Genomic DNA, 26,225 nt, shown 5'->3' with positions numbered 1-26,225 from the left:
TTTTCCCAAACGACCTGCCTACTGAGGTCCCCCATGGCTAGTGTAACATTCCCCTTTTGGCATGCATTTTCTATCTCCCTTTGTAATTTGTGGGCAACATCCTTGCTACTGTTTCAGAGTATTTTTACACTTGTAGTTCCTTAGTTCTATCCACAATGATTCAACATCTTCTGACCCTATGTCACCTCTTTCTAATGATTTGATTTCATCTTTTTTTACCAACAGAGCAATGCCTCCCCCTCTGCCTTCCTGCCTGTCCTTTCGATACAAAGTGTATCCTTGGACATTAAGCTCCCAGATATAATCTTCTTTTGGCTGTGATTCAGTGATGCCTAAATCATACATGCCAATTTTCAATTCTGCTGCAAGTTCTTCGACCTTATTCCATATACTGTGCACATTCAAATACAACACCTTCAGTGTTCACCCTTTTCGATTTTGTCCGCCTTTTACGTTGCAATTCATCTGGTTGACTGCAATTCTGCTCCGTCAGCAACCTCTCCTCACCACATATTGCCTCTGTTTGTGAACCAGCTACCTCATCTTCAGCACCATCATCCCCCTGTCCGATGATGCTTCTTGCATTGAAATATACGCAGCTCAGGACACTAGTCGCACCAAGCTCAATCTTTCGATTCCTAACTTTGTCTGAGGTCTTACCAACATCTGCATCCACAACCTCTCCGCTAATTGTTCAAGCATTCTGGTTCCCATCCCCTTCAACTCTAGTTTAAACCCTACTGTGCAGTATTAACAAACATTTCCACTAGGATATTAGTCCCAATCCAGTTCAGGTGCAAACCGCCCCTCCTGTACAGGTCCCACCTTCCCTGGAAGAGAGCCCAATGATCCAAAAATCTTATGCCCTCCCTCCCACACTAATTCCTTAAACTGTATAGTCTTCCTAGTTCGGGCCTCGCTAACATGTGGCTTGGGTAGCAATCCTGAGATTACAACCCTGGAGGTCCTGCCCCTACTCCGTGAACTCCCTACGCAGGACCTCGTCACTCGTGCTACCCATGTCATTGGTACCTACATGATACATGACTCCTGGCTCTTCACCCTCCCTCAAACAAATGCTGAGGACTCAGTCTGAGATATCCCGGACCCTGGCACCTGGGAGGCAACATACCATTCAAGAATCTCAATCTCACCCACAGAACCTCCTGTCCATTACCCTAACTAATGAGTCCCCATTCACCACAGCGGACCACTTCTCCCCACTTCCCTTCTGAGACACAGAGGCAGATTCAATGCCACTGTGACTCTCCCCTGTTAGGTCAAACAATATCCAAAGTGATATACCTGTTGTTGAGGGGCTGGTCACCGGGGTACTCTGCAATGGCTCCTTAACCTCTTTCCCCTTCCTGACTGTCACCCAGTTTCCAGTGCCCTGCATCTTGGGTGTAACTACCTCTCTATATGTCTTATCCATCACCCCTGCAGTTTACTGAATAATCTGGAGTTCATCCAGTTCCAGCTCCAACTCCCTAACGCAGTTTGTTAGAAGCTGCAGCTGGATGCACTTCTTGCAGTTGTAGTCGTCTGGGACACTGGACGTCTCCCTGTCTTCCCACATCCCACAAGAGATTGCACTCTCCTGCCTGGTATCTCTACTGTCCTAGCTGAGCAGATATAAAGAAGAGAAGGAAAAAAACTGGAGCTTTCCTCTTGTTCTCTCTGACCGAAGCCTCTCTTCATTGAAGCCTTGAAGAGCTTAACCCTCAAGATCACCAGTCTGACTGTCCATTCAGACGACGGCCACTGTGCTTGTCCCTGCCTCTCTTTAGTTTGCTCTTGCTAATCAATCTCAAACACTCATGTCACTAGTGAAAGCTCTTGCTCGCTGTAGCGACCCACTGCTGACATGATTGAAGTTCCCTCCTCTGAAAACTCCCAATGTCCGAATTGAAATCTCCTCTTTGGTGTGGAACCCGAGGCTGTCCCTCCTTCTCGAAGCACCAGTAAGAAGAGAGCATGTCCTGGATGGTGGGGATCTTTGATGATGGATGCTGCTTTCCTGCAACAGTGCTCAGTGTAGACGTGTTCAGTGGCAGGGAAGGCTTTACCAGTGATACAACTGTGTTTGTAGGCCTTTCTATTGAAGGGCTTTGGTGTTTCCAAACCAGGCTGTGATGCAGCCAGTCTATATACTCTCCAAAACACATCTTTACGAGATTGTCAAAGTTTTAGATGTTGCCGCATTCTCGCAAACTCCGAAGGAAGTGGAAGTGCTGCTGCACTTTCTTCGTAATTGCGGTTCCGTGCTGGGCCTGGGACAGGTCTTCTGAAATAATGACATTGGGGGGTTTAAAGTTGCTCTCTCCACCTCTGATCCCCTGATGAGGACTGGCTCATGAATCTCTGCCTTCCTCCTCCTGAAGTCAATAATCAGCTCCTTGGCCTTGCTGACATCGAGTGAGAGGTTGTTGTTGTGACGTCACTCAGACAGATTTCTTGCTCTCTCACTCTATCGCTGTCACTCATTCATGCTCCCTCTCTATCACCTTCACCTCCTCGACAACTCCTTCTCCATTTCCCCCAGTCGCTGAGATCTGCAGCCTGTTTCCCTATCTTGCAAGTGACCCTGTGCCCTCCTCACAGTTGCTGCCAGACCCACCGGGTGTTTTTCTCTGCTGGTTTCCTGTTCCCATGGCCTCAGTAATACTCCACACATTTTCCCAGGAGCAGGCCTGTGTGTGGGAGAGAGCAGCACAGGTTCCAAGCATCTGTGTAAATTCAAAACCCTATGACCCCAGTATCCCCTCCTACAGCTCCAGCACTTTCTCTGTAACCCCTGTTCCTCCAGCCCCAATACACCTATCGGTCACTGGAACACTCTCCAGTCCCTAAACCCCTCACTGTCTCTGTAACCCCCCCTCTCCAGTTCAAACACCACTCACTGTCTCTGTAAAACCTCTCTCCAGTCCCTAAACAATTCACTGTCTCTGTAACCCCCCCTCTCCAGTCCCAAAACCACTCACTGTCTCTGTAACCCCTCTCTCCAGTGTGTACACCCCTCCCTGTCTCCGTGACACCCTTCGGCCCCTACACCCCTCACTGTCTCTGAAACCCCCTCCGGCCCCTACATCCCTCCCTGTCTCTGTGACACCCTCCGGCCCCTACACCCCTCCCTTTCTCTGTACACCCCTCTGACCCCTACATCCCTCCCTGTCTCTGTAACCCCCTCTGATCCCTACACCCCTCCCTGTCTCTGTAACCCCCACCGGCCCCTACACCCCTCCCTGTCTCTGTAACCCCCTCTGGCCCCTACACCCCTCCCTGTCTCTGTAACCCCCTCTGGCCCCTACACCCCTCCCTGTCTCTGTAACCCACTCCGGCATCTACACCCCTCCCCATCTCTGTAACTGCCTCTGACCCCTACACCCCTCCCTGTCTCTGTAACCCCCTCTGACCCCAACACCCCTCCCTGTCTCTGTAACCCCCTCCGGCCCCTACACCCCTCCTTGTCTCTGTAACCCCCTCCAATCCCTACACCCCTTCCTGTCTCTGTAACCCCCTCTGGCCCCCTATACCCCTCCCTGTCTCTGAAACCCCCTCCGGCCCCTACAACCCTCCCTGTCTCTGTAACCCACTCCGGCAACTACACTCCTGCCCATCTCTGTAACCCCCTCTGACCCCTACACCCCTCCCTGTCTCTGTAACCCCCTCCAGCCCCTACACCCCTCCCTGTCTTTGTAACCCCCTCCGGCCCCTACACCCCTCCCTGTCTCTATAACCCACTCCGGCACCTACACCCCTCCACATCTCTGTAACCCCCTCCGGCCCCTGCACCCCTCCCTGTCTCTGTAACCCCCTCTGACTCCTACACCCCTCCCTGTCTCTGTAACCCCCTCCGGCCCCTACACCCCTCCCTCTCTCTGTAACCCTGTCCGGCCCCTACACCCCTCCCTGACTCTGTAACCCCCTCCAGCCCCTACACCCCTCCCTGTCTCTGTAACCCCCTCTGGCCCCTACACCCCTCCTTGTCTCTGTAACCCCCTCCGGCCCCTACACCCCTCCCTCTCTCTGTAACCCCATCCGGCCCCTACACCCCTCCCTGTCTCTGTAAACCCCTCTGACCCCTACACCCCTCCCTGTCTCTGTAACCCCCTCCGGCCCCTACACCCCTCCCTGTCTCTGTAACACCCTCCAATCCCTACACCCCTTCCTGTCTCTGTAACCCCCTCTGTCCCCTACACCCCTCCCTGTCTTTGTAACCCCCTCCAATCCCTACACTCCTCCCTGTCTCTGTAACCCCCTCCAGCCCTACACTCCTCCTTGTCTTTGTAACCCCCTCTGACCCCTACACCCCTCCCTGTCTCTGTAACCCCCTCCAGCCCCTACACCCCTCCCTGTCTTTGTAACCCCCTCCGGCCCCTACACCCCTCCCTGTCTCTATAACCCACTCCGGCACCTACACCCCTCCACATCTCTGTAACCCCCTCCGGCCCCTACACCCCTCCCTGTCTCTGTAACCCCCTCTGACTCCTACACCCCTCCCTGTCTCTGTAACCCCCTCCGGCTCCTACACCCTCCCTCTCTCTGTAACCCCGTCCAGCCCCTACACCCCTCCCTGTCTCTGTAACCCCCTCCAGCCCCTACACCCCTCCCTGTCTCTGTAACCCCCTCCGGCCCCTACACCCCTCCTTGTCTCTGTAACCCCCTCCGGCCTCTACACCCCTCCCTCTCTCTGTAACCCCGTCCGGCCCCTACACCCCTCCCTGTCTCTGTAACCCCCTCCGGCCCCTACACCCCTCCCTCTCTCTGTAACCCCATCCGGCCCCTACACCCCTCCCTGTCTCTGTAACCCCCTCTGACCCCTACACCCCTCCCTGTCTCTGTAACCCCCTCCGGCCCCTACACCCCTCCCTCTCTCTGTAACCCCGTCCGGCCCCTACACCCCTCCCTGTCTCTGTAACCCCCTCCAGCCCCTACACCCCTCCCTGTCTCTGTAAGCCCCTCTGGCCCCTACACCCCTCCTTGTCTCTGTAACCCCCTCCGGCCTCTACACCCCTCCCTCTCTCTGTAACCCCGTCCGGCCCCTACACCCCTCCCTCTCTCTGTAACCCCATCCGGCCCCTGCACCCCTCCCTGTCTCTGTAACCCCCTCTGACCCCTACACCCCTCCCGGTCTCTGTAACCCCCTCCGGCCCCTACACCCCTCCCTGTCTCTGTAACCCCCTCTGGCCCCTACACCCCTCCCTGTCTTTGTAACCCCCTCCAGCCCTACACTCCTCCCTGTCTTTGTAACCCCCTCTGACCCCTACACCCCTCCCTCTCTCTGTAACCCCATCCAGCCCCTACACCCCTCCCTGTCTTTGTAACCCCCTCCAATCCCTACACCCCTCCCTGTCTCTGTAACCCCCTCCAGCCCTACACTCCTCCCTGTCTTTGTAACCCCCTCTGACCCCTACACCCCTCCCTGTCTCTGTAACCCCCTCCGGCCCCTACACCCCTCCCTCTCTCTGTAACCCCGTCCGGCCCCTACACCCCTCCCTGTCTCTGTAACCCCCTCCAGCCCCTACACCCCTCCCTGTCTCTGTAACCCCCTCTGGCCCCTACACCCCTCCTTGTCTCTGTAACCCCCTCCGGCCTCTACACCCCTCCCTCTCTCTGTAACCCCGTCCGGCCCCTACACCCCTCCCTCTCTCTGTAACCCCATCCGGCCCCTGCACCCCTCCCTGTCTCTGTAACCCCCTCTGACCCCTACACCCCTCCCGGTCTCTGTAACCCCCTCCGGCCCCTACACCCCTCCCTGTCTCTGTAACCCCCTCTGGCCCCTACACCCCTCCCTGTCTTTGTAACCCCCTCCAGCCCTACACTCCTCCCTGTCTTTGTAACCCCCTCTGACCCCTACACCCCTCCCTCTCTCTGTAACCCCATCCAGCCCCTACACCCCTCCCTGTCTTTGTAACCCCCTCCAATCCCTACACCCCTCCCTGTCTCTGTAACCCCCTCCAGCCCTACACTCCTCCCTGTCTTTGTAACCCCCTCTGACCCCTACACCCCTCCCTCTCTCTGTAACCCCATCCAGCCCCTACACCCCTCCCTGTCTCTGTGTCTCATTATCTTTCAGTCCGACTTTCATCTGCCACATTTTATCTCTCCCCCACCACGACCATTCTGCTCTCTCCTCCCCCTTTCCTTCTCTCTCCCCCTCCCCGCCCCGTTCAGCCTGTTTCTCTCTGTCCTCTCCCAACCCCCACAGCTCATCCATGTGGAACAGGATGGGAAGCCGGGACATCCGGTGGGTCAGGCAGCATCTGTGAGGAGGGCACTGGGTCACCGGCAAGCCAGGGAAACAGGCTGCGGATGTCATTCTGCTGGGGTGGGGGGAGTTGAGAGAGCGGGTAGAATTGGAGGTTTGCGACTAAAGGCTGGGATATAGAGAATGGCACAAACAAATTGTTGTGCATCGTGCAGTATTTTTTTTGCCATTTCCTTAGCATTTGTCTTTTTTTACGATGCTTGATGCTCAACCCAGCACGGATGGAAAGCGTGCCAGGAACTGGTTGGGTTCGAACCTGTGACCATTGGACTCGAAGTCCAGTGCTGATGGCACGAAACCAGCGGCCGGCTAACCGATAAAGAGGGAGATTTGGAAAGGAAGACGATGGGCTGGGATGTAGAGCAAGTCACAAACAGAAACTAATAGAGAGAAAGACTGACTGAGAGATGGAGGCATGGTGGGAGAGGTGGGAAAGTAAGAGTGAGGGGTACAGTCAGAGTGTGTGAGGAAAGGAACAAATAGAGGAAATTTAGTTGAGAGACAGAGAGTTAAAGGGAGTTCAAAAGAGGTGGGCAGAGACATGCAGAGGGATGGGTAGTTGGAGATGTGCAGAGGTTTGGGGTTTATGATGGAAGAGGGAGATGTTGCAGGAGGAAGGAGATGTTGGCATGTTTTGTGGTGAATGGAGATGTAGAGGGTGGTGTGTAGCATCCTCGTAACTCCACACTGGTGATTACTGTAAAAGACCAGAATGTAAGCAATCAAAAGCTAGAGAAACCAATAATTCCCTTGGTTCTGAGACCCATCTGTAGCCTCACAGCACGACAACTGCTTTATTACAGTCACATGTACCAGATACTTGTAAAAACCTTTTGCCTGCACCTACTCCTCGCCCCCCCGAAACCTGCTCACATCTCCCTCTTCCAATGTAACCCCAAACTTCCTCACATCTCCCTCTTCTATCATAAACCCAAACTTCTTCTCATCTCCCTCTTCCATTGTAACTCCAAACCTCCTCACATCTCCCTCTTCCAATGTAACCCCAAACTTCCTCACATCTCCCTCTTCTATCATAAACCCAAACTTCTTCTCATCTCCCTCTTCCATTGTAACTCCAAACCTCCTCACATCTCCCTCTTCCATCGTAACCCCAAACCTCCTCACTTCTCCCTCTTCCATCAACCCCAAACCTTCTCACATCTCCTCTTCCATCGTAACCCCAAACCTCCTCACATCTCCTCTTCCATCGTAACCCCAAACCTCCTCACATCTCCCTCTTCCATCGTAACCCCAAACCTCCTCACATCTCCCTCTTCCGTCACCCCAAACCTTCCTCACATCTCCCTCTTGCATCGTAACTCCAAACCTCCTCACATCTCCCTCTTCCATCATAACTCCAAACCTCCTCACATCTCCCTCTTCCATCAACCCCAAACCTCCTCACATCTCCTCTTCCATTGTAACCCCAAACCTCCTCACTTCTCCCTCTTCCATCATAACCCGAAACCTCCTCACATCTCCCTCTTCCATCATAACCCCAAACTTCCTCACATCTCCCTCTTCCATCATAACCCCAAACCTCCTCACTTCTCCCTCTTCCATCATAACCCGAAACCTCCTCACATCTCCCTCTTCTATCATAAACCCAAACTTCTTCTCATCTCCCTCTTCCATTGTAACCCCAAACCTTCCTCACATCTCCCTCTTCCATCGTAACCCCAAACCTTCCTCACACCTCCCTCTTCCATCGTAACTCCAAACCTCCTCACATCTCCCTCTTCCATCGACCCCAAACCTCCTCACATCTCCTCTTCCATCGTAACCCCAAACCTCCTCACATCTCCCTCTTCCATCGTAACCCCAAACCTCCTCACATCTCCCTCTTCCGTCACCCCAAACCTTCCTCACATCTCCCTCTTGCATCGTAACTCCAAACCTCCTCACATCTCCCTCTTCCATCATAACTCCAAACCTCCTCACATCTCCCTCTTCCATCAACCCCAAACCTCCTCACATCTCCTCTTCCATTGTAACCCCAAACCTCCTCACTTCTCCCTCTTCCATCATAACCCGAAACCTCCTCACATCTCCCTCTTCCATCATAACCCCAAACTTCCTCACATCTCCCTCTTCCATCATAACCCCAAACCTCCTCACTTCTCCCTCTTCCATCATAACCCGAAACCTCCTCACATCTCCCTCTTCTATCATAAACCCAAACTTCTTCTCATCTCCCTCTTCCATTGTAACCCCAAACCTTCCTCACATCTCCCTCTTCCATCGTAACCCCAAACCTTCCTCACACCTCCCTCTTCCATCGTAACTCCAAACCTCCTCACATCTCCCTCTTCCATCGACCCTAAACCTCCTCACATCTCCCTCTTCCATCGTAACTCTGAACCTCCTCACTTCTCCCTCTTCCATCATAACCCCAAACCTCCTCACATCTCCCTCTTCCGTCACCCCAAACCTTCCTCACATCTCCCTCTTGCATCGTAACTCCAAACCTCCTCACATCTCCCTCTTCCATCATAACTCCAAACCTCCTCACATCTCCCTCTTCCATCATAACCCCAAACCTCCTCACATCTCCTCTTCCATCGTAACCCCAAACCTCCTCACATCTCCCTCTTCCATCATAACCCCAATCCTCTTCACATCTCCCTCTTCCATGAACCCCAAACCTCCTCACATCTCCCTTTTCCATCATAACCCCAAACTTCCTCACATCCCTCTTGCATCATAAACCCCACCTTTCTCCCCAAAGCTCCTCACATCTCTCTCTTCCATCGTAGCCCCAAACCTCCTCCTGAAACCTCCTCATATCGCCTTCTTTCATCGATACCCCAAACCTCCTCACATCTCCCTCTTCCATCATAACCCCAAACCTCCTCCTAACCTCCTCACATTGCCCTCTTCCATTGTAACCCCAAATTTCCTCCTGAAACCACCTCATCTCCCTCTTCCATAACCTCAAAACTCCTCACATCACCCTCTTCCATTGTATCCCCAAACCTCCTCCTGAACCCTCTTCATATCTCCCTCTTCCATTGCAACCTCCAACCTCCTCCCGAAACCTGCTGACATCTCCCTCTTCCATTTTTACCCAACCTCCTCACATTTCCTTCTTCAATTGTAACCCTGAACCTCCTCCCCAAGCCTTCTCACATCTCTCTCTTCATTCATAACTCCAAACCACCTTACATCTGCCTTTTCCATTGTAAACCCCCACCTCTTCCTCAAACCTCCTCACATCTCCCTCTTCCATCAAAAACCGCAGTCTCCTTCCCAAACCTCCGCACTTGTCCGTCTTCCAAAGTAAACTCCAAACCTCTTCATTTCTCCCTCGTCAATCGTAACCCCCAAACCTTCTCAGATCTCCCGCTTCCATTTTAACCCGGAACCTCCTCACATCTCCCTCTTCAATTGGAACCCAGAACCTCCTCCCCAAACATTCTCACATCACCCTCATCTATTATAACTCTAAACCTAGTCACATCTCCCTCTTCCATTGTAGCCCCAAACATCTTCACATCTTCCTCTTCCTCGGCCGAAACACAACAGGCCCAGATCTCCCTCTCTGATTGCGAGATCACGTCATGACATTGTGCATTGAGGTAGAATGATATCAATCCATGATAAAGAACAATAGTTGCAGAGAAAATGGGGTGGAAGTAAACAAGGTGAGGTAAAGAGTCCAGTCTCATCATCATTATGTGCTCTGTCGTAGGATGTACGCATTTGTGGTCTAATGATCGTGGTTGTTCTTAGCCTTTGCCTTCTTCTGGGCAGTGTCTTTACAAAGATGGGTGACCCCAGTCATTCTCAATACTCTTCAGAGGCTGTCTGCCTGACGTCAATGGTCGCATAACCAGGACTTTTTCTGATTCTGCTCCTATGTCTTATGGGATTGAGTGGGATCTGGGATCAGCCTTGATGTGATGATGGAGTGGACTTGATGGGCTGAATGCTCTAATTCTGCCCTTATAGACTTGTGATGTGCACCAGATACTCAGAACCATCCCCCTCCTGCTCCCCTGGCTTCAGGTGACCCTGACTGGGGTTGTGGGGGGTTTCTCTATGCAGGTGCTACACTTTGTCTAAGGGTGACCTGCAGGCAAGTGGATGGAAGGAGTGCCTTACTTACAGTTCCGTTGGTGGAGCCGTATCACTGATTTAACATTCTAGAGAACTATTTACAGCATAATAGAAGCGAACATGTGCCTGGCGGTACACGCTTTCAGACACTTGTATCTTCTGCCCAATTGAAGAGAGGAGAAGGGAGAAACTCCAGGGTGGGTGGGTCTTTGATTGTGCTGGCTACTTTACTGAGGCAGTGAGAAGTGTAGACAGAGTCCATGGAGGGAAGGTTGGTTTCTGTGCTGTGCTGAGCTGTGTCCATAACTCTCAGCAGTTTCTTGCGGCCGTGTATGGGGTACTTGCCGTGCCAAGTTGTGATGTACTTCTATAGGATGCTTTCTATGGTGCATCAATAAAAATTAGAGGGTTGACAGAGATATAGAAACCATAGAAAAACTACAACACAGAAACAGGCCTTTTGGCCCTTGGCTGTGCCGAACCATTTTCTGCCTAGTCCCACGGACCTGCACACGGACCATATCCCTCCATACACCTCCCATCCACGTATCTGTCCAATTTATTCTTAAATGTTAAAAAAGAACCCGCATTTACCACCCCGTCTGGCAGCTCATTCCATACTCCCACCACTCTCTGTGTGAAGAAGCCCCCCTTAATGTTCCCTTTAAACTTTTCCCCCCTCACCCTTAACCCATGTCCTCTGGTTTTTTTCTCCCCTTGCCTCAGTGGAAAAAGCCTGCTTGCATTCACTATATCTATACCCATCATAATTTTATATAACCTCTGTCAAATCTCCCCTCATTCTTCTATGCTCCAGCGAATAAAGTCCTAACCTATTCAACCTTTCTCTGTAACTGAGTTTCTCAAGTCCCGGCAACATCCTTGTAAACCTTCTCTGCACTCTTTCAACCTTATTTATATCCTTCCTGTAATTTGGTGACCAAAACTGAACACAATACTCCAGATTCGGCCTCACCAATGCCTTATACAACCTCATCATAACATTCCAGCTCTTATATTCAATACTTTGATTAATAAAGGCCAATGTACCAAAAGCTCTCTTTACGACCCTATCTACCTGTGATGCCACTTTTAGGGAATTTTGTATCTGTATTCCCGGATCCCTCTGTTCTACTGCACTCCTCAGTGCCTTACCATTAACCCTGGATGTTCTACCTTGGTTTGTCCTTCCAACGTGCAATACCTCACACTTGTCTGTATTAAACTCCATCTGCCATTTTTCATCCCATTTTTCCAGCTAGTCCAAGTCCCTCTGCAGGCTCTGAAAACCTTCCTCACTGTCTACTACACCTCCAATCTTTGTATCATCAGCAAATTTGCTGATCCAATTTACCACATTATCATCCAGATCATTGATATAGATGACAAAACATAGAAACATAGAAAATAGGTGCAGGAGTAGGCCATTCGGCCCTTCGAGCCTGCACTGCCATTCAGTATGATCATGGCTGATCATCCAACTCAGAACCCTGCACCAGCCTTCCCTCCATACCCCCTGATCCCTTTAGCCACAAGGGCCATATCTAACTCCCTGTTAAATATAGCCAATGAACTGGCCTCAACTGTTTCCTGTGGCAGAGAATTCCACAGATTCACCACTCTCTGTGTGAAGAAGTTTTTCCTAATCTCGGTCCTAAAAGGCTTCCCCTTTATCCTCAAACTGTGACCCCACGTTCTGGACTTCCCCAACATCGGGAACAATCTTCCTGCATCTAGCCTGTCCAATCCCTTTAGGATTTTATATGTTTCAATCAGATCCCCCCTCAATCTTCTAAATTCCAATGAGTATAAGCCTAGTTCATCCAGTCTTTCATCATACGAAAGTCCTGCCATCCCAGGAATCAATTTGGTGAACCTCCTTTGTACTCCCTCTATGGCAAGGATGTCTTTCCTCAGATTAGGGGACCAAAACTGCACATAATACTCCAGGTGTGGTCTCACCAAGGCCTTGTACAACTTCAGTAGTACCTCCCTGCTCCTGTACTCGAATCCTCTTGCTATAAATGCCAGCATACCATTCGCCTTTTTCACCGCCTGCTGTACCTGCATGCCCACTTTCAATGAATGGTGTATAATGACACTTAGGTCTCGTTGCACCTCCCCTTTTCCTAATCGGCCACCATTCAGATAATAATCTGTTTTCCTGTTTTTGCCACCAAAGTGGATAACTTCACATTTATCCACATTAAATTGCATCTGCCATGAATTTGCCCACTCACCCAACCTATCCAAGTCACCCTGCATCCTCTTAGCATCCTCCTCACAGCTAACACTGCCGCTCAGCTTCATATCATCCGCAAACTTGGAGATGCTGCATTTAATTTCCTCATGCAAGTCATTAATATATATTGTAAACAACTGGGGTCCCAGCACTGAGCCTTGCGGTACCCCGCTAGTCACTGCCTGCCATTCTGAAAAGGTCCCGTTTATTCCCGCTCTTTGCTTCCTGTCTGCCAACCAATTCTCTATCCACATATATACCTTACCCCCAATACCGTGTGCTTTAAGTTTGTACACTAATCTCCTGTGTGGGACCTTGTCAAAAGCCTTTTGAAAATCCAAATATACCACATCCACTGGTTCTCCCCATCCACTCTACTAGTTACATCCTCAAAAAATTCTATGAGATTCGTCAGACATGATTTTCCTTTCACAAATCCATGCTGACTTTGTCCGATCATTTCACCGCTTTCCAAATGTGCTGTTATCACATCTTTGATAACAATGGACAAATAACAATGGACCCAGCACTGATCCCTGTGGTACACCACTAGTCACAGGCCTCCACTCAGAGAAGCAATTCTCTACTACCACTCTTTGGCTTCTTCCATTGAGCCAATGTCTAATCCAATTTACCACCTCTCCATGTATACCTAGCAACTGAATTTTCCTAACTAACCTCCCATGCGGCACCTTGTCAAAGGCCTTACTGAAGTCCATGTAGACAATATCCACTGCCTTCCGTTCATCCACTTTCCTGGTAACCTCCTCAAAAAACTCCAATAGATTGGTCAAACATGACCTACCACACACAGAGCCTAACCTCTTTGGCTTCTTGAGGAGGTAGAGACATTAGTGAGATTTCGCGGCTGTGATTTTTCATGGTTGGATCAGGATGGGCTGTTGTTGATGTTTACGCTGAGGAATTTGAAGATTTCACCTCAACACCATTAATGTCGACTGGAGCATGTGCACTGCCCCCTTTCCTAAAGTCAATGACCAGGTCCTTTGTTTCACTGACGTTGATGGAGAGGTTGTAGTCATGACAACATGTCACTAAACTCTCTATCTCCTTCCTGTACTCCAACTCATCATGATTTGAGATAGATGTTCCTGTACTGAATCCTCGTTCCTCCATCCACGGCATTAGTAGCAGGATGTGGACCACAGTCAGAACCAGCATTCATAATCACAAGAGATTCTGCAGATGCTGGAAATCCAGAGAAATACACAAAATGCTGGAAGAACTCAGCTAGTCAGGCAGCTATGGAGGGCAGTAAACAGTCAATGCCCCTTCACTAGGACTGGAAAGGAAGCCCGAAGCCAAAATTGCCTGTCCCTGCTTGCCCCCAGAAAGCTGGTAGTGAGCTGCCGTCTTGCGTTACTGTAGTCCTTGAGGTTTGGGTACACCCACAATTTTGTTGGGGAGGGAGTTCCAGGATAGTGGCCCAGTGACAGTGGAGGATCATCAAAATATTTTTTTTCCAGATGGTGGAGACACAGGAATTCGTAGATGCAAGAATCCAGAGCAACCAACAATCAGCTTGAGGAGCTCAGCAGGTTGAACAGCGTCTGTGGGCATAGAAATGGTACTGATGATGTTTCCAATGGAAACCCTGCTTCAGGGCACAGTGCATTGAGATAGAACAATATTCTTATCTGAAATGTCAACAATTCCTTGCCTCTTCCACCACCCTCCCCACCCACATGGCTACTGGAGGTAGTCCTCTCTGTGTGTTTGTTGGCAGAGGTGGTGGGGTCCCGCATGTTATACAGCTTGGTGCGCCTGTGTGTGACGGAAATGAGAAGCAGCTTGTTAACAGTCAAGGTGTTGTAAACAGAGAAGTTCTTGGGGCAGAAGGTGTGGATCCACTCCTCTACTTCGATGACGGCTCGCCATCACTTTTCCCTCTCCGATCACACTGTCCATCGAGATCACACATCATGGCACAGTGCATTGAGATAGAACAATATCCTTTGACCTGCCTGTCACCTCCCTCTGGCGCCCCTCCTCCTTCCCTTTCTTCCACAGTCCCCTGTCCTCTCCTATCAAATTCTTCCTCAGGACAGAAAACAGGCCATTCGGCCCACAGTGTTGTACTGAACCAGCTAAACAGCAAATCAAAAAAAGCCTCAAACACTAATCCCTCCTACCTACACCGTGTCCATATCCCCCCATCTTCCTGAGCTTATCCAAATGTCTCTTAAAAGTGTCCAGTGTATTTACCTCTACACCATGTCAGACAGTGCATTCCAGGCACCGCCCCTCACACCCCCCTTGAACTACCCCCCTCACCTTAGACATTTCAACCCTGGCAAACGGGTACTCTCTGTCCACTCTACCTGTGCCTCTCAGAATCTCGTAAACTATCAGATCTCCTCTCAGCCTCTGGCACTCCAAGGAAAACAACCCAAGTTTATCCAGCCTCTCATAATAGTACATGCCCTCTAAACCAGGCAGGTTCTGGTAAACCCCTCCTGCACATTCTCCAAAGCCTCAACATCCTTCCTACAGTGGGACGACTATATACTTCTTGTAGTTTATCATGCAATGCTCCTTCTTCAGCCTTTTACCTCTTCCACCTCTCCCTTCCCCCTCACCCTTCCCCCTCACCTGGTCTCACCTGTCAGCTGCCAGCTTGCAGTCCTCCTCCTCCCCACCCTCTTATTCTGGCCTCTCCCCCTGTCGTTCCCTTTCCCGTCCTGATGAAGGGTCTTGGCCTGAAACATCGACTGTTTATTCCTCTCTATAAATGCTGCCTGGCCTGCAGAGTTCCTCTACACCTTGCGTTGTGTGTGTGTGTGTGTGTGGGTCTGTGTCAGGGTGTGTGTGTGTGTCTGTGTCTCTGTGTTGGGGCGTGTGTATCTGTGTGTCAGGGAGTGTGTATGTGTCTCTGTGCCAGTGTGTGTATGTGTGTCTGTGTCTCTGTGTCAGGGAGTGTGTGTGTATGTCTGTGTTGGGGTATGTGTATGTGTCTGTGTCTCTGTATTGGGGAGGTGTGTGTGTGTGTTAACAACACTCTGCAATGATCAATATTTGAAACAAAAAGAGGAGATGTCGCAGTCTGAAACCAAAAGGAAATACTCAGCACGGCCACAGAACTGAGAACGGCAGAGGAACAGGTGCTCCGGACCATCACAGCACTAACTTAAAACCCTTCTGAATGTAATCCACATCTTCCCATTCCCTTTCTGTTCAAAGCTCCATTAACATCATCATTGTATCTGATTCCACCACGTTCAGGCACCCACTACTCTCTATGTAAAATTATTTCCTGTAAGCTTACCCTTCTCTGCCGTAAGCTATATCCCTGGTATTTGACATTTCCACTGTGGCCAAAGGTCCCGAACACTACGTGTCATTAATCAGGGGCTCGGGACGTCCCCAGTGGGTCAGACTCCACTGATGAGGAGTGAAAAGCTGAGCCAAAGTGATGACAGGCAGAAGTAGCTGATTCTGATAGAATCAAAGAGCAATTTACCTTGAGTTCGAGGGTGAGATCAAATCTCTCAGTCTGCTGCTGGTCGGGGTGGAGGATGAGGGGTTGGTCCTTGAGGCTGTGTTGGACTGGTTGTACCAGTGCAGGAGATAACAAACAGAGAGGTGGGAGTGGGAATTAGGGAGCTCAGAGTGATCACTCCCCAAGTTTGTGCCTGGTTTCTCCAGTGTGGAGAGGAGCACAGTGTGAACACCCAGCCGGCTGACTGGGACTGACTGAATCACTTCTTCACCTGACAGGACGTTTCATCCCTGAATGGAGGTGAAAGGTCAGGTGTTGCCCTCCTGTGGTTACCGGGGAAGGGGAGTGGTCCAGGGAGTCCCTGTGGACGGCTGAAAGGAGATGGGAGGGGAAGATGTTTCTGGTGGAGAAACTCATTGTGAAAGATGGGTGTTGGGAGGTGAGAACCAGGGGAACTGTTGTTCTTGCCCTGACTGGGTGCAGATGTGCGGCGTGCAGGAGCCTGCCCTCTCTGGTGGAGGGAGTGTGACTGTTGAGGAGGAGATTTCCGGGTCAGCTGTGTGAAAGTCTCATCATTAGACTAGAGGTGATGGAGTCGATAAAGAGAAGGGGATGTCCAGACCTCACGGGGTAGGGGAGAGATGCGAGGCGGTAATGGTGAGGGTGGGAAGTGGTGGTGAAGGTGAGTGAGGGAGGGATGGACAAGGTGTGTGTGGGGGGGTTGGTGAGAGAGGGGGTGTGTGACAGAGACCACAGGGCAATTCGTGGGTGACGTCATAAACAAATACTTTTGAGTTCACCAAGGACAAGGAGTTGGGAAAGGCAGAGTTCAGGGAGGCTGAAATTCAAGAATGTGTTTTTGTTAAAACAAAGGGGGTATCAGATGTCGTGGTGAAAATCATCCCCAGGGCTGGGTGAGGTGTGTCCCAGGCTGCTGTGAGAGGGAGGGGAGGAGGCTGCTCAGGCTCTGATGGAGATATTCACTGGCTGCAGGTGAGGTACAGGTGCAGGAGGGCAGCAAATGTGGTGCCTCTTCTTTGCTCAAGGCAAGCGGCAGGCACAAGCTAGGAATCAGGTGTGGCTGATGTGGTTTACCTGGTGTTCAGTAAGGCCTTCAACTAGTTCCCAGCTGGAAGACTGGTTCATCAGGTTAGGGCCTAGGGTACATAGGTCAAGTTAGCAAACTGAATCCAAAGTTGTCTGGGCAAGAGGAGGGAGGGCTGTTGGAATGTAACCATGTTAAAGCACAGGTGCTGGAACTTGCTTGTTTGTTATGTACATTAAAGCTTTAGCTGTCTAATCAGTAAATGAAATGGACTCTCTCTCCACCTCTCACTGCCTCGGTACTGCGCCAACATAATCAAAGACACCACCCACCCCAGACATTCTCCCTTCTCCTTTCTCCCATCAGGCAGAAGATACACAAGTCTAAAAACACTATCGCCAATTCAAGGATAGCTTCTACCCCATTATTGAAGGGTCTTGCCCCTTAGTACAATAAGATGAACTGACCTCACAAATAATCCAGACTTGCACATTGTTGTCTACTCAAAAGACTTGATTCTGCATTACGTTACTGATTTCCCTCAATGCACTGATGTGACATAACATGAGTTGCACAGACGACATGGAAAGCACAGTTTTTCACTGTACTCAGTACGTCACAATAGTTTACCAAATCACCAACATTGATGGTGGTGTTGATAGTGAGGATGATAGCCAAGGCTTAAGAGTAAGATGATTGGTTGATGTTGCTGGAGGAATGGAAGGTGGAATTTAATGAGGGTGCTACTTTTATATTGAATAGAAGGTACCAAGGCAGTGTTGAACAACAGCAGCACCTTCAGCTACAAGTCAGAGGATCTCTGTAAGTGTCCATGTAGGTGAAAAGGGCTTATGGGATACTTGGGTACAAGAGCATTGGTCTAGGTGTAGAAAACCCCTCATCCGCGGTGCAGACAACCCCTCGTCCGCAATGGCCAGCTCTGTGCTGAAATAGTTCAGTTCTCTCTGAGTTCAGTGAGTAGTCAATTGAGTGGAGAGAGTTGCAGGACAGGACAGTCCCATGGAGGATACATTGGTCACACAGGCAGAGAGGTGCACACAAGATCTGTGTGAGACCACTGATACACAGATACTGTAGCAGAAGACCTGGCACTGGGACCAGAAGGCCGCTGGGCCTCTTCATGCCATACCAGTCGATCGAAAGTCGGTCTCCCACTGCTCAAATCCCATCCCCGGCCCACCCTACCCGGCCTGTCTCGCGATTCGGTGACCCTGCCTCCACAGTTCCTGAGTCAGTGAATCTCCAAGATCTTGCAGCTATGGCCTGAGTAATCTCCCCCCATTCAGTCTGCAACTTGATCTCCATCTCTGAAACCCCTCCCTCTTCTTCCCCTCTCCACCTTCTCTTCCCTATCTCTTCCCCCTCCCCTCTCTTCCCCTTTCCCTCCCTCTCTTCCCAACTCCTCTTCCTCTCCCCTCTCCCTCCCCTCCCCCTCCACCTCACTCTTCCACCTCCTCCTCACCCCTCATTCCCCTCCCACCTCTTCCCCCTCCCCATTCTTCCCTCCTCCCCCTCCCTCTTCCCATTCTTCCCCCACCCCCACTCCCTCCTCCACTACCTCCCCCTTCCCCTTCCTTCTCCTCCTCTCTCTTCTTCTTCATCCCCCTCCCCTCTTCCCACCTCCTCTCCTCTTCCCAACTCCTCCCCTCCCCCTCCCAACTCCTCCCCTCCCCCTCCCTCTTCCTCCTCCCCCTCCCTCTTCCTCCTCCCCCTCGCTCTTCCTCCTCCCCCTTCCTCTTCCTCCTCCCCCTCTCTTCCCCCTCCCCCTCCCTCTTCCCCCTCCCCCTCCCTCTTCCCCCTCCACCCTCTTAACCCCTCCCCCTTCCTCCCCTCCTCTCCTCTTCCTTCCTCCCCTCCTCTCCTCTCTCCTCCCTCCTCCCACTCCCTCTCCCTCCTCTTTCCTCCCCTCTCCCCACCTCCCCCTTCCTCCCCACTCCTCCCTTTTCCCCCTCCTCCCTCTTCCCCTCCTCCCTCTTCCTCCTCCTCACCACCCTCCTCCTCACCACTCCCCTCCTCTTCCCCCTCCTCTTCCCCCTGCTCTTCCCCCCCTCCCCTCCCTCTCCTCCCCTCCTCCCCTCCTCTTCCCCCTCCTCCCCTCCCCCTCCTCCTCCTCTCCCCTCCTCTTCCCCCTCCTCCCCTCCCCCTCCTTTTCCCTTCCTCCCCTTCCCCCTCCTCCCCTTCCCCCTCCACTTACCCCTCCTCCCTCCTCCCCTTCCCCTTTCTCCCCTCCCCCTCCTCTCCTTACCCCTCCACCCCCTTCCCCTTCCTCCCCTCGCCCTCCTACCCTTACCCCTCCACCCCCTTCCTACACCCTCCTCCCGTTCCTCCCCTCCCCATCCTCCTCCTCCCATCCTCTCCTCTTCCTCCTCCTCCCATCCTCTCCTCTTCCTCCTCCCATCCTCTCCTCTTCCTCCACCCCCTCCTCCTCTCTTCTCCTCCCCTCTTCCCAACTCTCCCTTCCTCCACATCCTCCTTCTTCCCTCCTCCCCCTCCCCTCCCCTCCTCCCCTTCCCCCTCCCCCCTTCCCCCTCCCCTCCTCCCCTTCCCCCTCCTCCCCCCTCCCCTTCCCCCTCCTACCCCCTCCTCCCCTCCCCCTCCCCTTCCCCCTCCTACCCCCTCCTCCTCTTCCCCCTCCTCCCCTCCCCCGTCCTCCCCCTCCCTCTTCCCCCTCCCCCTTGCCCCTCCCCCTTCCCCTTACTCCCCCTTCCTTACTCCCCCTCCTCCCCCTTACTCCCCCTTCCTTCCCTTACCCCCTCCTCTCCTCTTCCCATCTCCCTCTTCCTCCACCCCTCCTCCTCTCTTCTCCTCCCCTCTTCCCACCTCCCCCTTCCTCCACATCCTCCCTCCTCCCACTCCCTCCCCTCCTTCTCCCTCCTTTCCCTCCCTTTCCTCTGCTCCTTCCCTCCTTCCTCCCCTCCCCTTTCCTCCACAATTTTCCCCTCCCCTCTTCCCACCTGCCCCTTCGTCCCCTCCCCTCCTCCCCATCCTCCCCACTCCTCCGCCTCCCCCTTTTCCCTTCCCCTCCTCCCCACTCCTCCCGCTCCCCCTTTCCCCCTCCTCCCCTTCCCCTTTCCCCCTCCTCCCCTTCCTCTCTTCCCCTTCCCCTTCCCCTCCTCCCCTTCCCCTTCCCCTCCTCCCCTTCCCCTTTCCCCTCCTTCCTTTCCCTTTCCTCCCCTCCTCCCATCCCCCATTTCCCCCTCCCCTATTTCCACCTACCTCTCCTCCCTCCTCTCTTCCCACCTCCTCCCCTCTACCCCCTCCCCTCTTCCCCCCTCTTCCCCCTCCTCCCCTCTCTTCCCCCCTCCCCTCTTCCCTCCCTCTTCCCCCCTCCCCTCTTCCCTCCCTCTTCCCCCTCCCCTCTTCCCCCTCCCCTCTTCCCCTTCCCCCTTCCCCCCTCCCCTCTCTTCCACCTTTTGCTCTCTCTCCCCCTCTGCCCCTCTCTTACTCCTCATCCCCCCAATTCCCATCATTCCTTCCCCCTTCTCCCCTCTCCCTCCCCACTCTATGTTCTCTTCCCTCATTACCCTCTGCCCTGTCTCTACCCTCTCTCCGCCCCACCCTCTGGCTCTCTCATTTCTCCACAGATGCGACCTGACCAGCTGAGTATTCACGATCTCTCGATCTGCCCTGTCTTCACTGATAGGTAAGTGTTCCAGCACAGCTTCAACATGCCACACGGGACGTTGCGGGAAGTAGAGAGTAACGCTCCCGCTGCCCACCTTCCAGACAACGGCTCAGGTGCTGTCTGTCTGGACCTTTTATCTTCTCCCACTGAGCCCATGGTGCAGGTATTCCCCACCCAGCCCAATACGTGCAGGACAGTGGCTGAATCAGCAACCACAGACTGTGCCCGAGAGTGCGGTTGGTGGGTGGAATCTCGGGGAATATGCGGAGTGTATAGCTGGGACTGGTATCAAAAGCTGCACGATGGTCGTTGTGAACAAGGTGGGCCCACTGTGTGTCCCCTGCCTGTCTCTGTACCAACTCACCAAATAGTCTAGCTACCTCTTTGTATAACTCTCCCAGTTCCTCCGTCCTTGAACCTTAATATGACTCATTATCTCTCACCACAGATGCTGTTCAACTTGTATGTTTCCAATAAATTCTGCACCAGCATCTCGGTCCATCTCTCAGGTGATATCTGTACACTGACCAGTGTCTCTCAGTCCCTCTCTCTCAGGGGGATATCTGTACACTGACCGGTGTCTCTCAGTCCCTCTCTCTCAGGGGATATCTGTACACTGACCGGTGTCTCTCAGTCCCTCTCTCTCAGGGGATATCTGTACGCTGACCGGTGTCTCTCAGTCCCTCTCTCTCAGGGGGATATCTGTACACTTACCAGTGTCTCTCAGTCCCTCTCTCTCAGGGGATATCTGTACACTGACCAGTGTCTCTCAGTCCCTCTCTCTCAGGGGGATATCTGTACACCGACCAGTGTCTCTCAGTCCCTCTCTCTTAGGGGATATCTATACACTGACCAGTATCTCTCAGTCCCTCTCTCTCAGGGGATATCTGTACACTGACCGGTGTCTCTCAGTCTCTCTCTCTCAGGGGGATATCTGTACACTGACCAGTGTCTCTCAGTCCCTCTATCTCTGGGGATATCTGTACACTGACCAGTATCTCTCAGTCCCTCTCTCTCAGGGGATATCTGTACACTGACTGGTGCCTCTCAGTCCCTCTCTCTCAGGGGATATCTGTACACCGACCGGTGTCTCTCAGTCCCTCTCTCAGGGGGATATCTGTACACTGACCGGTGTCTCTCAGTCCCTCTCTCTCAGGGGGATATCTGTACACTGACCAGTGTCTCTCAGTCCCTCTCTCTTAGGGGATATCTATACACTGACCAGTATCTCTCAGTCCCTCTATCTCTGGGGATATCTGTACACTGACCAGTATCTCTCAGTCCCTCTCTCTCAGGGGATATCAGTACACTGACTGGTGCCTCTCAGTCCCTCTCTCTGAGGGGATATCTGTACACCGACCGGTGTCTCTCAGTCCCTCTCTCTCAGGGGATATCTGTACACTGACCAGTGTATCTCAGTCCCTCTCTCTCAGGGGATATCTGTACACTGACCAGTATCTCTCAGTCCCTCTCTCTCAGGGGATATCAGTACACTGACTGGTGCCTCTCAGTCCCTCTCTCTCAGGGGATATCTGTACACCGACCGGTGTCTCTCAGTCACTCTCTCTCAGGGGATATCTGTACACTGACCGGTGTCTCTCAGTCCCTCTCTCTCAGGGGTATATCTGTACACTTACCAGTGTCTCTCAGTCCCTCTCTCTCAGGGGATATCTGTACACTGACCAGTGTCTCTCAGTCCCTCTCTCTCAGGGAGATATCTGTACTCTGACCAGTGTCTCTCAGTCCCTCTCTCAGGGGGATATCTGTACACTGACCGGTGTCTCTCAGTCCCTCTCTCTCAGGGGGATATCTGTACACTGACCAGTGTCTCTCAGTCCCTCTCTCTTAGGTGATATCTATACACTGACCAGTATCTCTCAGTCCCTCTCTCTCAGGAGATATCTGTACACTGACCGGTGTCTCTCAGTCTCTCTCTCTCAGGGGGATATCTGTACACTGACCAGTGTCTCTCAGTCCCTCTATCTCTGGGGATATCTGTACACTGACCAGTATCTCTCAGTCCCTCTCTCTCAGGGGATATCTGTACACTGACCGGTGTCTCTCAGTCCCTCTCTCTCAGGGGGATATCTGTACACTGACCAGTGTCTCTCAGTCCCTCTCTATCAGGGGATATCTATACACTGACCGCTGTCTCTCTGTCCCTCTCTCTCAGGGGATATCTGTACACTGACCGGTGTCTCTCAGTCCCTCTCTCTCAGGGGGATATCTGTACACTGACCAGTGTCTCTCAGTCCCTTTCTCTCAGTGGATATCTGCACACTGACCAGTGTCTCTCATTTCCTCTCTCTCAGGGGATATCTGTACACTGACCGGTGTCTCTCAGTCCCTCTCTCTCAGGGGAATATCTGTACACTGACCAGTGTCTCTCAGTCCCTCTCTCTCAGGGTGATATCTTTACACTGACTGGTGTCTTTCAGTCCCTGTCTCTCAGCGGATATCTGTACACTGACCAGTATCTCTCAGTCCCTCTCTCTCAGGGGATAGCTCTACACCGACCAGTGTCTCTCAGTCCCTCTCTCTCAGGGGATATCTGTACACTGACTAGTGTCTCTCAGGGGATATCTGTACACTGACCGGTGTCTCTCAGTCCCTCTCTCTCAGGGGATATCTGTACACCTACCAGTATCTCTCATTTCCTCTCTCTCAGGGGATATCTGTACACTGACCGGTGTCTCTCAGTCCCTCTCTCTCAGGGGAATATCTGTACACTGACCAGTGTCTCTCAGTCCCTCTCTCTCAGGGTGATATCTTTACACTGACTGGTGTCTTTCAGTCCCTGTCTCTCAGCGGATATCTGTACACTGACCAGTATCTCTCAGTCCCTCTCTCTCAGGGGATAGCTCTACACCGACCAGTGTCTCTCAGTCCCTCTCTCTCAGGGGATATCTGTACACTGACTAGTGTCTCTCAGGGGATATCTGCACACTGACCGGTGTCTCTCAGTCCCTCTCTCTCAGGGGATATCTGTACACCTACCAGTATCTCTCAGTCCCTCTCTCTCAGGGGATATCTGTACACTGACCGGTGTCTCTCAGTCCCTCTCTGTCAGGGGTATATCTGTACACTGACCAGTGTATCTCAGTCCCTCTCTCTCAGGGGTATATCTGTACACTTACCAGTGTCTCTCAGTCCCCCTCTCTCAGGGGGATATCTGTACACTGACCGGTGTCTCTCAGTCCCTCTCTCTCAGGGGGATATCTGTACACTGACCAGTGTCTCTCAGTCCCTCTCTCTTAGGGGATATCTATACACTGACCAGTATCTCTCAGTCCCTCTCTCTCAGGAGATATCTGTACACTGACCGGTGTCTCTCAGTCTCTCTCTCTCAGGGGGATATCTGTACACTGACCAGTGTCTCTCAGTCCCTCTATCTCTGGGGATATCTGTACACTGACCAGTATCTCTCAGTCCCTCTCTCTCAGGGGATATCTGTACACTGACTGGTCCCTCTCAGTCCCTCTCTCTCAGGGGATATCTGTACACCGACCGGTGTCTCTCAGTCCCTCTCTCAGGGGGATATCTGTACACTGACCGGTGTCTCTCAGTCCTTCTCTCTCAGGGGGATATCTGTACACTGACCAGTGTCTCTCAGTCCCTCTCTCTCAGGGGGTATCTGTACACTGACCAGTATCTCTCAGTTCTTCTCTCTCAGGGGGATATCTGTACAGTGACCGGTGTCTCTCAGTCCCTCTCTCTCAGGGGATATCTGTACACCTACCAGTATCTCTCAGTCCCTCTCTCTCAGGGGATATCTGTACACTGACCGGTGTCTCTCAGTCCCTCTCTGTCAGGGGTATATCTGTACACTGACCAGTGTCTCTCAGTCCCTCTCTCTCAGCGGGATATCTGTACACTGACCGGTGTCTCTCAGTCCCTCTCTGTCAGGGGTATATCTGTACACTGACCGGTGTCTCTCAGTCTCTCTCTCTCAGGGGGATATCTGTACACTGACCAGTGTCTCTCAATCCCTCTATCTCAGGGGATATCTGTACACTGACCAGTATCTCTCAGTCCCTCTCTCTCAGGGGATATCTGTACACTGACTGGTGCCTCTCAGTCCCTCTCTCTCAGGGGATATCTGTACACCGACCGGTGTCTCTCAGTCCCTCTCTCAGGGGGATATCTGTACACTGACCGGTGTCTCTCAGTCCCTCTCTCTCAGGGGGATATCTGTACACTGACCAGTGTCTCTCAGTCCCTCTCTCTTAGGGGATATCTATACACTGACCAGTATCTCTCAGTCCCTCTCTCTCAGGGGATATCTGTACACTGACCGGTGTCTCTCAGTCCCTCTCTCTCAGGGGGATATCTGTACACTGACCAGTGTCTCTCAGTCCCTCTCTCTCAGGGGATATCTGTACACTGACCAGTGTCTCTCAGTCCCTCTATCTCTGGGGATATCTGTACACTGACCAGTATCTCTCAGTCCCTCTCTCTCAGGGGATATCAGTACACTGACTGGTGCCTCTCAGTCCCTCTCTCTGAGGGGATATCTGTACACCGACCGGTGTCTCTCAGTCCCTCTCTCTCAGGGGATATCTGTACACTGACCAGTGTATCTCAGTCCCTCTCTCTCAGGGGATATCTGTACACTGACCAGTATCTCTCAGTCCCTCTCTCTCAGGGGATATCAGTACACTGACTGGTGCCTCTCAGTCCCTCTCTCTCAGGGGATATCTGTACACCGACCGGTGTCTCTCAGTCACTCTCTCTCAGGGGATATCTGTACACTGACCGGTGTCTCTCAGTCCCTCTCTCTCAGGGGTATATCTGTACACTTACCAGTGTCTCTCAGTCCCTCTCTCTCAGGGGATATCTGTACACTGACCAGTGTCTCTCAGTCCCTCTCTCTCAGGGAGATATCTGTACTCTGACCAGTGTCTCTCAGTCCCTCTCTCAGGGGGATATCTGTACACTGACCGGTGTCTCTCAGTCCCTCTCTCTCAGGGGGATATCTGTACACTGACCAGTGTCTCTCAGTCCCTCTCTCTTAGGTGATATCTATACACTGAGCAGTATCTCTCAGTCCCTCTCTCTCAGGAGATATCTGTACACTGACCGGTGTCTCTCAGTCTCTCTCTCTCAGGGGGATATCTGTACACTGACCAGTGTCTCTCAGTCCCTCTATCTCTGGGGATATCTGTACACTGACCAGTATCTCTCAGTCCCTCTCTCTCAGGGGATATCTGTACACTGACCGGTGTCTCTCAGTCCCTCTCTCTCAGGGGGATATCTGTACACTGACCAGTGTCTCTCAGTCCCTCTCTATCAGGGGATATCTATACACTGACCGCTGTCTCTCTGTCCCTCTCTCTCAGGGGATATCTGTACACTGACCGGTGTCTCTCAGTCCCTTTCTCTCAGTGGATATCTGCACACTGACCAGTGTCTCTCATTTCCTCTCTCTCAGGGGATATCTGTACACTGACCGGTGTCTCTCAGTCCCTCTCTCTCAGGGGAATATCTGTACACTGACCAGTG

General features: G+C 52.2%; 1 protein-coding gene across 5 annotated transcripts in view; it reads left to right on the top strand.

Annotated features, from left to right (window-relative positions):
* Positions 1–26,225, top strand: part of LOC134355351 (zinc finger protein 436-like) — a 139,203-nt gene that overhangs the window by 8,756 nt on the left and 104,222 nt on the right. For 2 of the 5 annotated variants that reach the window (XM_063065110.1, XM_063065108.1), the window contains exons 2-3: positions 14,060–14,160; positions 20,683–20,741. The gene's annotated coding sequence lies outside the window, so the exon portion shown is untranslated. Of the gene's footprint in view, positions 1–14,059; positions 14,161–14,246; positions 14,433–20,682; positions 20,742–26,225 lie in introns of those variants that run through there. The other 3 variants (XM_063065112.1, XM_063065111.1, XM_063065113.1) reach the window with 2 other exon arrangements.

This window comes from Mobula hypostoma, chromosome 13 (assembly GCF_963921235.1).
Source record: "Mobula hypostoma chromosome 13, sMobHyp1.1, whole genome shotgun sequence".
Lineage (NCBI taxonomy): Eukaryota > Metazoa > Chordata > Chondrichthyes > Myliobatiformes > Myliobatidae > Mobula > Mobula hypostoma.
Note: the sequence above shows the minus strand (reverse complement) of the source record. Positions and strands in the feature narration are given on the sequence as shown.